The sequence below is a fragment of the Pseudophryne corroboree genome, chromosome 1 (assembly GCF_028390025.1).
Source record: "Pseudophryne corroboree isolate aPseCor3 chromosome 1, aPseCor3.hap2, whole genome shotgun sequence".
Taxonomy (NCBI): Eukaryota; Metazoa; Chordata; class Amphibia; order Anura; family Myobatrachidae; genus Pseudophryne; species Pseudophryne corroboree.
This window is the reverse complement of record NC_086444.1, coordinates 304,348,618-304,363,878: the sequence shown is the minus strand read 5'-3', so window position 1 is coordinate 304,363,878 and position 15,261 is coordinate 304,348,618. Positions and strand designations below refer to the sequence as shown.

At 41.5% G+C, this 15,261-nt stretch overlaps 1 protein-coding gene and 2 pseudogenes across 1 annotated transcript in view; all 3 read left to right on the top strand.

Annotated features, from left to right (window-relative positions):
- Positions 1 to 15,261, top strand: part of ANAPC5 (anaphase promoting complex subunit 5) — a 272,988-nt gene that overhangs the window by 37,883 nt on the left and 219,844 nt on the right. The window lies entirely within an intron of this gene.
- On the top strand, positions 1,382 to 1,501 carry LOC134946875 (5S ribosomal RNA; annotated as a pseudogene).
- LOC134946864 (5S ribosomal RNA) lies at positions 6,517 to 6,636 on the top strand (annotated as a pseudogene).

Sequence of the window (15,261 nt, the reverse complement as noted above, 5' to 3'; positions counted from 1 at the left end):
GCTAATTTATTTATGGGAAGATGGGAGGAGAAGCACATATACACCACGCAACACTTCAAGGAATCCATTGTCATGTATAAAAGATACATTGACGATATCCTGATCATATGGGATGGGAGTGCTGAATCATTTCTGGACTTTTTTAAACTTTTACAGATCAATGATTTTAATTTATCTTTTACCTACAATCTGAACAAAGAGTCCATTGAATTCCTGGATCTAATTTTAATGGGAGAGAAAGAGGCAGTGTCTACAAAAAATTTTATAAAAGATGTTGATAAGAACAGCTACCTTCACTACAAGAGCAATCACTCCAAAAAATGGAAGAACAACATCCCCTACTCTCAATTCCATAGAATAAGGAGGAATTGCAACAAAAACGAAGAATGTGAGGAACAACTTGAAATATACAGAAAAAGATTCGAGGATAAATTATATCCAAAAACTATACTAGACAAAGCTGTTACCAAGACAAGAAATTTGGAGAGAGAAAATTTGCTGACCTATAAGGAAAACACGACACAAAAGGAGTCCATTTCCTTCGTTACTACTTACAGTTCTCATGAACAAACCATCAGGACTTCACTAAGAACCCACTGGGACATACTTTTAATGGACCCCATCTTAAAGAAGATCCTTCCACCACAACCAGAACTAGTATTCCGAAAATCACGTAATTTGAAAGACATCCTCGCGCCCAGCATGCTAAAAGAAATACCATTAGAGGGAAATTCCAACTCTCTCCCCAAATGTATCGGATCTTACAAGTGTGGACACTGCAACATCTGCAAATTTCTTAATCCCAACAGAAAAACCTTCTGCAATACAGACGGCACACAAGAATTCAAAATCAAAGAATTCATGAACTGTAATATTACATCTGTAATCTATTTGTTGGAATGTACATGCCACAAAAAATATGTAGGTAAAACAAAAAGAACCTTGAAAATTAGAGTACAAGAACATGTACGAAGTATCAAAAACAAAGTAGAGACTCACTTACTGTACAGACATTTTAAACTGGAACACAATTCTAATCCAGAAGAGATGACTTTCAAAGCCATCGAACACGTGACCAGTGGCGAAAGGGGTGGAGACCTTGCCAAGAAACTCTCTCAAAGAGAGATGTTTTGGATATTCCAACTAAAAACTGCACACCCCATGGGCTTCAATGAGGGATATGAAATCGCTCCATTTCTATGAGAGAAGTACCCCCCTCCAAAATCTTCTGGATACAGATAAGCCAATTCTCTTCTTTTCAAGCTTGGTTCACATCATCATACTTACTTTCCGATCACCACCAGTTGTAAAACACTGTATATAGTCACTAATTATCTTAATAAAAATCTTTTATAGTGTATGCCTGACTCATTCCATTATATGCTACAGTCATACCGCACTGGTTCTACGCCCAATCCCGTCCGATCTTGGAAGCTAAGCAGTGTTGGGCCCAATCAGTAACAAGTGGGTAACTACTTGCGAATATTGGGTACTGTAGAAGAGCGAGCCTTGTCAGGCTCAAAAATAATACTAATAGACGGCTAAATCACCATTGCACAGGTTCTTGGTAGCAATAATCAATTTAACACATCACCAACTCTCACAACCAGTCATACACATATGCACTATTTTTCTATATATACCACCAGAAACTAGTATATGACTGAGTAATATTATATTAATATACTAACGTATCCTAAATGTTTCCACGCTGTCTAGCACATATGCACATAATTGATATCAGAAACTAGTTTATATTTATATTTTTATCTCCTCACTGACTATCACCATTCTGAAATTATTCCTATGCCTATACCATGTATACAAGGTTATCTATTACTCCTCTAAGGTCAAAAAATGTATTCAAAACTTTTTTATGCCACAAATTGACTAGTATAAATATGGTCTATGGTTTAATTCTATGTTCTGTCCACCTCGCTGTTTGAACAAGAAACATCACTTTTTTGCAACAATTGTTATTTACATTCTCAAAACTCCCCCAATTAAAAGTCTCAGATCACATTATGATAATTGAAAATTCTATAATAGAATAGACACTAACATATACATCTTTTTATTTTTATTTTTCGCTGCTTCCAAAACGGAATTCTGCACTGTTGTATTCACTGGATGTCAGAAACTCCAACAAAATGGCCACATAAATGAAGGACAACTACTATTGTCAAAGAGAGAGACTCGGCACTGATGTAAGCTTCAGAAATCAAAATCATCCACAAAATGGCCGCCGCGATGACTGACAAGCTGCCTAGCCTATAGATGAAGATCCCGCCCGCGACCGGAAGTGACGCGACGGCGATAACGGAAGAACAGACCGAGAAACATAAACAGACTTATTCACTGACCGGAAGTGGGGCGCTTGTGCGCATGCGCAATACGAGTTCTCCTACAAAGGAAGTGGGGCGGAAGTGACGTCGGCCCCGTCCCCGGACTGTTTTAATGAAGTTTTATACTATTTAATACTCGTTTTTCATGTATGAAAAGTTTTATGAGGTTGTTTTTTAATACACTAAGCTACCGTTATACCAGTGTTAAAAAACTCACATAAGTTAATAATATTAGTCCAGACAGGAAGTGATGTCACAACTATCCATTTCTAATTACATGTGCTATAAATAAGAGTACCTGTTCAGTAGTCCCATACCCCTTGATGAAGTCAGAGTGACGAAACGCGTTGGGTGTACCTCCATTGACTCTCCACCTTAAAAAGATAAGCAGCATTCTCTCTTTTTTTGGATATTTTATCATCATTGCCTTTATATTATTTGTCTTATTGTTTTAGCTATCCTTTTAGTTGGTATTAATTTTTAGCATATACCCTCCGGCCTTTAAACCCACTGCGACATTTATTATAATTGGTTTTATACCTTGGTTTTATTTTTTGTATTAATAAATATACTACTATTTTTTAAGTATCCAGCTAGTCTCTTCATATTTATTATAGTTTACTAGACACCGTTGGTCGCTGAAACCCTCATCCCCCCTTTTTTTTATACAATTTAACCTAGGCAGTTTATCCCTGCCTAATACTTGAGGGTTAGCTGACGCCTTGAATTATGTAAGGAGTGTCTGATTCTGTCATATTTATCTATCTCACACACACCTGTGGCGCCATACTTCCACTGCCCAATTTACTTGATACTATTTGTAAGGCAGCCTGGTATCTGTGAGTAGATTTTTAAGATGTTCAGATTGAACGAACGCACCAACAAACGTAATGATTGGTGCCAAAAGATATTTAATGAAGAGACTCAAAATAGCACTGCACCCCCATCAGGCGATCTAGACGACCTGTTCTGGGGAATGGAACGACTAATGGCCAAAGAAATAAAGAATTGGTGGGATATTAAAGGACTTGAGCATTATGTGGAAGTTAATAGAATACCGAGGGGTTTAAGAATTTTGAAACAACCTACCCTCGGGAATACGGACCCAGAATTTATTGAAAAATGGGACTCCATTTTACACACATGCTCCATGAATTTAATGAAATTATTAATAAATGAAAGGAGGAAAAATGCAGTGATACTTGAGAAAGACATTAAGGATAAAGAAGCCGAATTGGAACCATATAAAGGCAAAGACGACTACCAGGTCAATGAGAATGTTCTTAACAAAAAGTTGGATCACATTGAAGAAGAAGTCATAAGAGGGAAGGAGAAAAAATTTCTCAGAGATAAAAGGGACTACGAACAGGGAAACACCAAGAACTGGAGCAGATTTAAAACATATGACAAACCTCAGAAAACAGACCAAAGATACCAGTGGAAGACGATACCACAAAGAACAAGATCAACATGGAGAACAGAATCACCAAGAACACCTCATACAAGAACAAATAATAGATTTAATGTCCTGAATCGACTCAAATCTAGTGACGAACAGGATTTTTTATCATCAGGCCGAGGAACACGACCAAAAGAACATCCAAAAAGCACAATACAGGAGGACGTCAGACATGCCTCCCCACTAAAAAGACGTTTTGCAGAAGTAGAGGAAAACGGGGCGGTAGGAGGAAAGGAATTCAAGAGGAGGAACCTATAACTTCCAATATAGGGGATAAAGGTATTTTTAACCTGTCAACTCATACCCTCACCAAACCGGAACAATCACTTCTCAGCAAAGGATTCTCCTTTGCACCGTCCGAAGGGCTAAATAAATTTGACACCTTTATCGACCTTAATAAATTTGTACGCAAACTAACCCTTAAAAGACACTTCATGAAAAAAGAGAATGCCGTTATCTCTAACTATGAAGCAAACTCCAAATCCGGACTCAAACAAAAAAGCAAATATTATCCAGTAGAATCCAAGGGGAGCAATATCAGCGTCTTCTACGACCTAGTGAAGAAGGACCTATGTGAGAAAGAACCACCACCAGTAATCAACAAGAATCTACATAACAGAGAAATAGAAGCAATGCGGAAACTACAGAAGAATACTCAAATTGTTCTAAAACCAGCTGATAAGGGGGGGGGGTTGGTGATTATGAATCGGGATAATTACGTACAAGAAGCACAGAGATTGTTAGGAGATTCCAACTCCTACAGCGTGCTAACAGACGACCCGAAAGATCAATACACAGACGAACTGAGGTCCCTACTCCTACAGGGACTGAGGAATGATGTCATCACAAAGGATGAATTTTCTTTTTTAATGCAATCCAACCCCACGACCCCCATATTTTATTTCCTGCCAAAAATCCACAAGAGCCTGTCCAACCCACCAGGGAGACCAATTGTTGCCGGGATAGACTCCCTTACATCAAATCTGTCTAAATATGTTGATGTGTTTCTAAATCCGTACGTTAAAAAATTACCATCATACCTTAAAGATACCACCATGGTCCTGAATGAAGTCAAGAAAGTGAAATGGAAAGAGTCATATATATGGATAACTATTGATGTGCAATCTTTATATACCTGTATCGAGCACGAAAAGGGAATTGAAGCAAGCAGAGAATACTTGGACAAAGATAACACTCTCACCGAACCCCATAGGAATTTTATTTGCGATCTTATGAAATTCATTTTAAGCCGTAATTATTTTAAATTTTTAGACAAATTTTATCTACAACGGTGCGGCACCGCTATGGGGACTATTTTTGCCCCGAGCTTTGCTAATTTATTTATGGGAAGATGGGAGGAGAAGCACATATACACCACGCAACACTTCAAGGAATCCATTGTCATGTATAAAAGATACATTGACGATATCCTGATCATATGGGATGGGAGTGCTGAATCATTTCTGGACTTTTTTAAACTTTTACAGATCAATGATTTTAATTTATCTTTTACCTACAATCTGAACAAAGAGTCCATTGAATTCCTGGATCTAATTTTAATGGGAGAGAAAGAGGCAGTGTCTACAAAAAATTTTATAAAAGATGTTGATAAGAACAGCTACCTTCACTACAAGAGCAATCACTCCAAAAAATGGAAGAACAACATCCCCTACTCTCAATTCCATAGAATAAGGAGGAATTGCAACAAAAACGAAGAATGTGAGGAACAACTTGAAATATACAGAAAAAGATTCGAGGATAAATTATATCCAAAAACTATACTAGACAAAGCTGTTACCAAGACAAGAAATTTGGAGAGAGAAAATTTGCTGACCTATAAGGAAAACACGACACAAAAGGAGTCCATTTCCTTCGTTACTACTTACAGTTCTCATGAACAAACCATCAGGACTTCACTAAGAACCCACTGGGACATACTTTTAATGGACCCCATCTTAAAGAAGATCCTTCCACCACAACCAGAACTAGTATTCCGAAAATCACGTAATTTGAAAGACATCCTCGCGCCCAGCATGCTAAAAGAAATACCATTAGAGGGAAATTCCAACTCTCTCCCCAAATGTATCGGATCTTACAAGTGTGGACACTGCAACATCTGCAAATTTCTTAATCCCAACAGAAAAACCTTCTGCAATACAGACGGCACACAAGAATTCAAAATCAAAGAATTCATGAACTGTAATATTACATCTGTAATCTATTTGTTGGAATGTACATGCCACAAAAAATATGTAGGTAAAACAAAAAGAACCTTGAAAATTAGAGTACAAGAACATGTACGAAGTATCAAAAACAAAGTAGAGACTCACTTACTGTACAGACATTTTAAACTGGAACACAATTCTAATCCAGAAGAGATGACTTTCAAAGCCATCGAACACGTGACCAGTGGCGAAAGGGGTGGAGACCTTGCCAAGAAACTCTCTCAAAGAGAGATGTTTTGGATATTCCAACTAAAAACTGCACACCCCATGGGCTTCAATGAGGGATATGAAATCGCTCCATTTCTATGAGAGAAGTACCCCCCTCCAAAATCTTCTGGATACAGATAAGCCAATTCTCTTCTTTTCAAGCTTGGTTCACATCATCATACTTACTTTCCGATCACCACCAGTTGTAAAACACTGTATATAGTCACTAATTATCTTAATAAAAATCTTTTATAGTGTATGCCTGACTCATTCCATTATATGCTACAGTCATACCGCACTGGTTCTACGCCCAATCCCGTCCGATCTTGGAAGCTAAGCAGTGTTGGGCCCAATCAGTAACAAGTGGGTAACTACTTGCGAATATTGGGTACTGTAGAAGAGCGAGCCTTGTCAGGCTCAAAAATAATACTAATAGACGGCTAAATCACCATTGCACAGGTTCTTGGTAGCAATAATCAATTTAACACATCACCAACTCTCACAACCAGTCATACACATATGCACTATTTTTCTATATATACCACCAGAAACTAGTATATGACTGAGTAATATTATATTAATATACTAACGTATCCTAAATGTTTCCACGCTGTCTAGCACATATGCACATAATTGATATCAGAAACTAGTTTATATTTATATTTTTATCTCCTCACTGACTATCACCATTCTGAAATTATTCCTATGCCTATACCATGTATACAAGGTTATCTATTACTCCTCTAAGGTCAAAAAATGTATTCAAAACTTTTTTATGCCACAAATTGACTAGTATAAATATGGTCTATGGTTTAATTCTATGTTCTGTCCACCTCGCTGTTTGAACAAGAAACATCACTTTTTTGCAACAATTGTTATTTACATTCTCAAAACTCCCCCAATTAAAAGTCTCAGATCACATTATGATAATTGAAAATTCTATAATAGAATAGACACTAACATATACATCTTTTTATTTTTATTTTTCGCTGCTTCCAAAACGGAATTCTGCACTGTTGTATTCACTGGATGTCAGAAACTCCAACAAAATGGCCACATAAATGAAGGACAACTACTATTGTCAAAGAGAGAGACTCGGCACTGATGTAAGCTTCAGAAATCAAAATCATCCACAAAATGGCCGCCGCGATGACTGACAAGCTGCCTAGCCTATAGATGAAGATCCCGCCCGCGACCGGAAGTGACGCGACGGCGATAACGGAAGAACAGACCGAGAAACATAAACAGACTTATTCACTGACCGGAAGTGGGGCGCTTGTGCGCATGCGCAATACGAGTTCTCCTACAAAGGAAGTGGGGCGGAAGTGACGTCGGCCCCGTCCCCGGACTGTTTTAATGAAGTTTTATACTATTTAATACTCGTTTTTCATGTATGAAAAGTTTTATGAGGTTGTTTTTTAATACACTAAGCTACCGTTATACCAGTGTTAAAAAACTCACATAAGTTAATAATATTAGTCCAGACAGGAAGTGATGTCACAACTATCCATTTCTAATTACATGTGCTATAAATAAGAGTACCTGTTCAGTAGTCCCATACCCCTTGATGAAGTCAGAGTGACGAAACGCGTTGGGTGTACCTCCATTGACTCTCCACCTTAAAAAGATAAGCAGCATTCTCTCTTTTTTTGGATATTTTATCATCATTGCCTTTATATTATTTGTCTTATTGTTTTAGCTATCCTTTTAGTTGGTATTAATTTTTAGCATATACCCTCCGGCCTTTAAACCCACTGCGACATTTATTATAATTGGTTTTATACCTTGGTTTTATTTTTTGTATTAATAAATATACTACTATTTTTTAAGTATCCAGCTAGTCTCTTCATATTTATTATAGTTTACTAGACACCGTTGGTCGCTGAAACCCTCATCCCCCCTTTTTTTTATATATATATAGATATATAATTCCAGGACGGCTGGAGTCAGAAAGTCTGACTTGCTGTTTATATTGTATGCACCCAAAAAGCAGGGTGCTCCTGCTTCTAAGCAGACTATTGCTCGTTGGATTTGTAGTACAATTCAACTTGCACATTCTGTGGCAGGCCTGCCACAGCCAAAATCTGTAAATGCCCATTCCACAAGGAAGGTGGGCTCATCTTGGGCGGCTGCCCGAGGGGTCTCGGCTTTACAACTTTGCCGAGCAGCTACGTGGTCAGGCGGGAACACGTTTGTAAAATTCTACAAATTTGATACCCTGGCTGAGGAGGACCTGGAGTTCTCTCATTCGGTGCTGCAGAGTCATCCGCACTCTCCCGCCCGTTTGGGAGCTTTGGTATAATCCCCATGGTCCTGACGGAGTCCCCAGCATCCACTAGGACGTTAGAGAAAATAAGATTTTACTTACCGATAAATCTATTTCTCATAGTCCGTAGTGGATGCTGGGCGCCCATCCCAAGTGCGGATTGTCTGCATTACTTGTACATAATTATTGTTACAAAAATCGGGTTATTATTGTTGTGGGCCATCTTTTCAGAGGCTCCTTCGTTGTTATCATACTGTTAACTGGGTTCAAATCACAGATTGTACGGTGTGATTGGTGTGGCTGGTATGAGTCTTACCCGGGATTCAAGATCCTTCCTTATTGTGTACGCTCGTCCGGGCACAGTACCTAACTGAGGCTTGGAGGAGGGTCATAGGGGGAGGAGCCAGTACACACCATGTGATCCTAAAAGCTTACTTTTTGTGCCCTGTCTCCTGCGGAGCCGCTATTCCCCATGGTCCTGACGGAGTCCCCAGCATCCACTACGGACTATGAGAAATAGATTTATCGGTAAGTAAAATCTTATTTTTCCTGGAATCTGATGGTATACATATGTGTTCCCCCATGTAGGGTGCATCAGTGGTACAAACTGTACACAATAATCTGTATCAATAGCTATTATGATCTACATCAACACTATATTTCTTATAATTATTGCCCAGACATGGATATCAGATAAAATAATTTATTTGCATGTAGGTTAAACATAACGCATAACAATATATAAATAACAGTTGGTAATTACTGAAAACGCACTGTGCATAGTAATAAAAAACAAACATTTCAAACTTCAAAACAGCAATATTAAAATACCAATAAAGTGCAGAAAAATGTAAACACGGGGGGCGTGGCCTAGCTGGAGAAGCGAGCAGACTTGCTTCTGCTGCACTCCTCTATCCAGCCGCAATATTTGCTTTTATTCTCCCCCCTGGCCTGCTGCAACCCTTATCTGAGGGCTCCCCTCTCCCTCTAAACCCCCCCTGTACTCAGCAGTGCCCGCCGGGGAGCTGTTTTTACGGCTCCCGCAGGTTGCGGCCTAGGCACATCCAGAAGCCGGGGACTCGCGTACTCCCGGCGCCCGCGTTTTGAGCTCCACGGCGGAGCCGCGGCGCCGGAAAGAGACGCGGACCCCGCCGGAGCCTCTGCAGCCACCTAGTTAGCTCCTCTGACCCCCAGGGAGGTAACCCTGTGGGGCAATTAGCCGTGGGGGACCCCTGACAAGTGGAGGAGATCGGGACATACTCCCGGGAAGGTGCGGCGGCTATCTTGTTTTTTGTTTTTTTTTGCTTCTGCTGCAGGATCCATTATAATCAGCCTGCCCAGACGTCCTGCTTAGACGTCCTGCTCCCCTGGATGGCAACTACTGAGCTTTCACCCCTCTCCTGCCTGCTACCTGCTGGATCCCATTATTGAGAGTTACCTGGAGGGGAAGCATACCACAGCTCTGTTTGGTAGCACTTAAAGCACAGCGCTGCTGGACCCGAGGTGTGTACCGGTCCACTCACCCCTCTCTCCCGGCTGGGAGCCTCTCATCTAGACCCCGCAGAATGGAGATGACCCTCTGCCAGGTCATGTGTGATATCGATCTTCTGATGTAGCGCAGATTACCTGCCCGCCACCACACGTGTCTTTTTATGCTTACCTAAATCTACGTCATTTATTCTGCAAAATCCTGAGCTTCTTTATTATTACCCTCATTCTGTCTACAGAACCTTACTCCGTTGGAATGCCTGCTAAAAAGGTCAAAGGGGTGCTGCCCCCTAGAGTATCTTTCCCGCCTCAGAAAACGTCACAGGCCGCCTCTTCTCTGCGGAAGTCCCCGGCCGCCGCTTCTCCGCAAAATACCCCTAGCAGCCCTGCCTCCCTGCCGGGGTTTGACCCTGAATCTGATGCACCTCTCACGGTCAAAACTCTGTATCAAGCCCCCTCAGCATTTAAATCTGAGCTGACTCAGGACCTCACAGCGGCCCTTCGGGAGGTTAAGACGGAGCTGCACGCTATAGGCGACCGTACGGACCATCTGGAGAGGAAAGTAGAGGAATTGGTCTCGTCTCATAATGACCTCATAACGGCCCACGACCAGCAGCAAATGACATGGAGGCGTTTAAACTAAAAATTGCAGATATAGAGGACAGATCCCGGCGGAATAATATTAAGATCCGTGGCATCCCCGACTCCGTGCAGAATTCCGAGTTGGAAAACTATGCTACTGTCTTGTTCCAGAAGCTTCTGCCTAGAACTGACGCTAAAGAGTTACTTATCGACAGAATTCACAGACTCCCTAAACCGCGCTCAGTTGCCCCCTCGCTTCCGAGAGATACACTCCTGAGGGTGCATTTCTTCACAATCAAAGAACGCATCCTGAAAGCGGCCAGAGAAGCAGGCGACTCCGACTCAGATGTTCTTGGAGGTTTACAACTATTCCCGGACTTCTCCGCTCTCACCTTGGCCAAACGACGAGCATTTCTCCCCGTCACTTTGGCACTTCGCGACCAAGACATCACATGCAGATGGGGTTTTCCGGTGAGGCTCGTCATTACGTATGAAAATAAGTCTTACACGGTGACTTCATTGGAGACTGGAGTCAAATTACTAGCGTAGTGGGATATCGCTGTTAGACTCCCTCCTGGATCCAAGAAACAACCCACCATCAGCTCGGAATGGGTCACCACCTGATGCTGATACAACCAGCCTGGGATTTCAAATTGTACTGTCTCCGGCACCGCCATCGCAGAATGGACTTGATCATTGTCCCTGTTGGGGTCACGTGAGTTGCCCTGCTCCCTGTTGTGATGACAGTGCACTAGCCTCTCATGTCATATCTAAGTTTATGTGTTTTTTCTTATATCTATATTTTTTTTTTTATTATTTCCATGTGTTCGCAAGTATATTGTGGGTAAGCATATTTGTATCTGTTTTTGCTTACGCTTACTTTTTCTGTTTAGCTCCATGGGTGGTGGCGCTAGGCCACATGTTCCCCCCTGGTAATATACTACTGCATTTTTTTACCTTCCTTGCAGTAGTTATGCCGACCCGATATACTGGGTCGTTTTGGTTTTTCCCTCCCCCCTCGCCCCCATGTTCCCTCCCTTCCCCCCCCCCCCCACCCTCTGTTTTATGATGTAGGTACTCACTACTCGAGACAATTCTATTTCTGTTTATGTCAAGGTCCTTCACCTCTAACAAAGTACTTTAACCTGCCCCGATGGTCCAAATACTATCTATGAATGTCAAGGGGCTGAATTCCCCTAATAAGCGTAGGTTGGCTTTGGGTTATTTTTCTAAGAATAAAGCTGATATAGTTACCCTACAGGAGACACATTTTTCATCTGTAGCACCCCCTATTTTTAAAGATCGTAGGTTCCCTTTAGGTTATTTTGCTAATGGGCCTTTTAAGAGGAACGGTGTGGCTATATTATTTAGGGACTCCGTCTCCTTCATTTTGCACTCTCAGTTGGCTGATAAAAATGGCCGGTACCTTATACTGAGCGGCCTTTTAAACGACAAGCCGGTCACCCTGGTCTCGGCATATGCCCCAAACTCAAACCAAGTAGCTTTTATCAGAAAGTTATGTGTGGCTATTCAGAAGATTCGTAAGGGCTCCCTTTTGCTCACGGGAGATTTTAATTTAGTTCTTGACCCTAAGTTGGACAGGTCCCCTAGGACCTCTCCCCCCGCCTCCGCCTCCCCCAATGCCAACTCCTTAGCCTTTCGTAACCTCTTGGCTGAATTTGATCTCTATGACATATGGCGAGTACAAAACCCCACAGGGCGGGAGTACACCTACTATTCCCCCGTCCACAACTCTTACTCCCGTATTGATTTTATATTTTCGGACAAATGGACTCTCCAGTTCGCCAGATCCTTAGACATTCTCCCTATAACTTGGTCTGACCACGCCCCGCTGATTCTTAAATGGAGTGTAGCTTGCCAACACTCTCCCCCCCGCCCGTGGAGACTCTCTCCTCATTTGCTGTCCAACCCAGTCTCAAAAAAAAATATAGTTGACAGTATTTCGTCTTATATGGAATTTAATTCTCCCTCAGACACGTCCACCCTGAACTTCTGGTGCGCACTTAAAGCTGTTATACGGGGAGCAGCGATTCAGGCGGGAGCACAGCTCAAGAAACTCAACCTACAGCGCCAGGTTGATCTGGGGCTCAAACTGAAGGAATTAGAGGACAAAAACCAATCTAGATCTACGAAATCTTTACAGAAGCAGTTAGTCGATATTAGATCTCAACTCCAGACATTACTAATGGCGCGCACCCAGGCTTGAATAGGATACGCCAGAAGTTTTATCTAACGGGGAACAGGCCGGGGAAAATGCTAGCCCGGAAGCTCAGGGCTCAACAGGCGCGGAATAGAATCAAGCTCATTATATCCCCCACAGGCACCAAAATATCCAACCCAAGAGAGATAGCGAACCAATTCGCCAAATTTTACTCACAACTGTATAACCTCGCATCAGACCCTGCCACCCCACAACCCACCCCTTCCTCTATCAACTCCTTCTTAGCGGATTTAAACCTTCCACATATCTCAGATGATCAATTAGCATTACTGAATGCCCCATGGTCTCTTTCAGAAACCCTCCAGGTGATCAAGTCCCTCCCTCAAGGTAAGGCGCCTGGCCCCGATGGCTTTATTAATGACTTCTATGTTTCGTTCCAAGACCTTCTAGCTCCCTCTTTGGTGGCAGTCTACACCGATATTACCTCACAGGGCACTCTCCCTCAGGAGATGCTCGAGGCACGTATTGTCACAATCCCTAAACCGGGTAAAGATGCGACCTTTTGCCAAAATTATCGCCCCATTGCGTTACTGAATGGGGATATTAAAATATATGCTAAATGAATCGCCTCTCGATTGAACACCCTCCTCCCCTCCCTGATACATCCGGACCAGGTTGGCTTTATCCCGGGAAGACAGGTGTCCGACAATACACGCAGGGTATTCAACCTTGTCGATTCTCTAACCCCCAAGCAAGGTCTCCTACTGCTATCTTTGGACGCAGAGAAGGCCTTTGATCGCTTAAACTGGTCTTATATGCGAGAAGTCCTACTAAAATTTGGCCTACGTGACCATATACTCTCGTCCATATTAGCTCTTTATAGCTCCCCGACGGCCCAGGTATTCAGTAATGGTTTTTTATCTAGTCCTTTTCCAATCTATAACGGTACCCGCCAGGGCTGCCCTCTCTCCCCTCTCATATTCGTTCTGGCCATAGAACCACTGGCGGCTAGGCTTCGGGCGGACCCGCAATTCCCTGGACTGAGGTCATTGCCGTCCTTCCATGTCTATAAATGCCTTTCTTTTTCTTTCTTTTTTGTTTTCCTTACAATGTACCTGTGTGATAGACTTTGAACTGTTTGTACTTATTTACACATGTCTACTGTAACGTTCATTTATATATTTATGTACCTACTCCCCCCCCCCTCCCTCTCTCTTCCTTTTGTACCCCTGTTTGCAATCAAAAAAATTCAATAAAAACTATTGATGATAAAAAAAAAAAAAAATGTAAACACTGTGCATAGTAACTAAAATCAACAAAAAATTACTATTTTAAACCTCAAAACAGCAATATTTTTAATAAAAAAAAGTGCTGAAAAATGAAAACCCAACCCATTTTCAGCCTTTTAGTAGCAAATTAAAGAAACAAGTCTTACCTAGGGGTATATTTACTATGCATCGCTTTTGGCTTTAGGCAATTTATTTGTGTGATTACATGCCATAGATTTAATGAAACCCAAACTGACAGAAAAATGTGCGTATCCTGGCATTAGAATACAATTGAACATCGGCTAACCAGCAATGTTTCAGAATTATAACCCTGTATTTACTAAGCAGCGGATTTAGAAACCAATGAAGAACAGCCAACAAAAATATATACCTCCTGGTCTCCATTAGCTCAATCCAAAAACAATTCTTTTCGTAATAATGCACTCTGGGAAGCCAATTTGTCAATGACAGTTTCACTGTCCACATTGTTCATCAAAACATCTCTCTCAACAGCCATCAGCATAAAAGCTTCCAAATGTGTTGCTCCAAGAGTGGGCCGTAGCCTGTTTTTAACTACTTTAAATGTTGAAAAAGATCTTTCACAAGCTACCTGTGTTGCCGAGAGTGTTAGCAAGTATTTATAAGCTAGGCCTATATTCTTGTAGGCCAGTGAGTATAAACTGTAGCGTTTCAGAGTGTCATATACACATATAGCACAGTTTAGGCATCTCCTGCAATTTACCTGTTGCTGATCAGAAGTAACTTCAGATCTATGTGTGGATGACAGTTCTTCAATTTCATCTACCTCCTCATCAAGCCTGGTAAGACAATACTCTTCTGGTAGCGTAAGTTTTAATCGATCCCAGTTTTTAGCTAAACTAACTAATTCTAACTGCAGATTGGCTTTGGTTGCTTCCTCATCATATAGTGTCAGCATATCTCCCAGTTTCTCCAAGGCATCGTCTGGCAAATGCACTTTCACTTCATCAAACTGTGTAGGAGATAAACAAGCTAGATCTCTGTAAATTGCACTATTCTTCGCAAACCTGCTTTTCAGGCTTTCAATTGCTGCATCTAAGACCCTGTTGTAAATGCCAACCTCAAAATCCTTCAGAGGATCAGTAATTACCTCATCTGGAATCTGTTCTCCAGGCATCCTTTTTTTCTTTCGGATTCTCTTCTCAGGGAAATCCTCCTGGACTTCTATTATGTTTTCAGGTAATCGTCTAACTAGTTCTT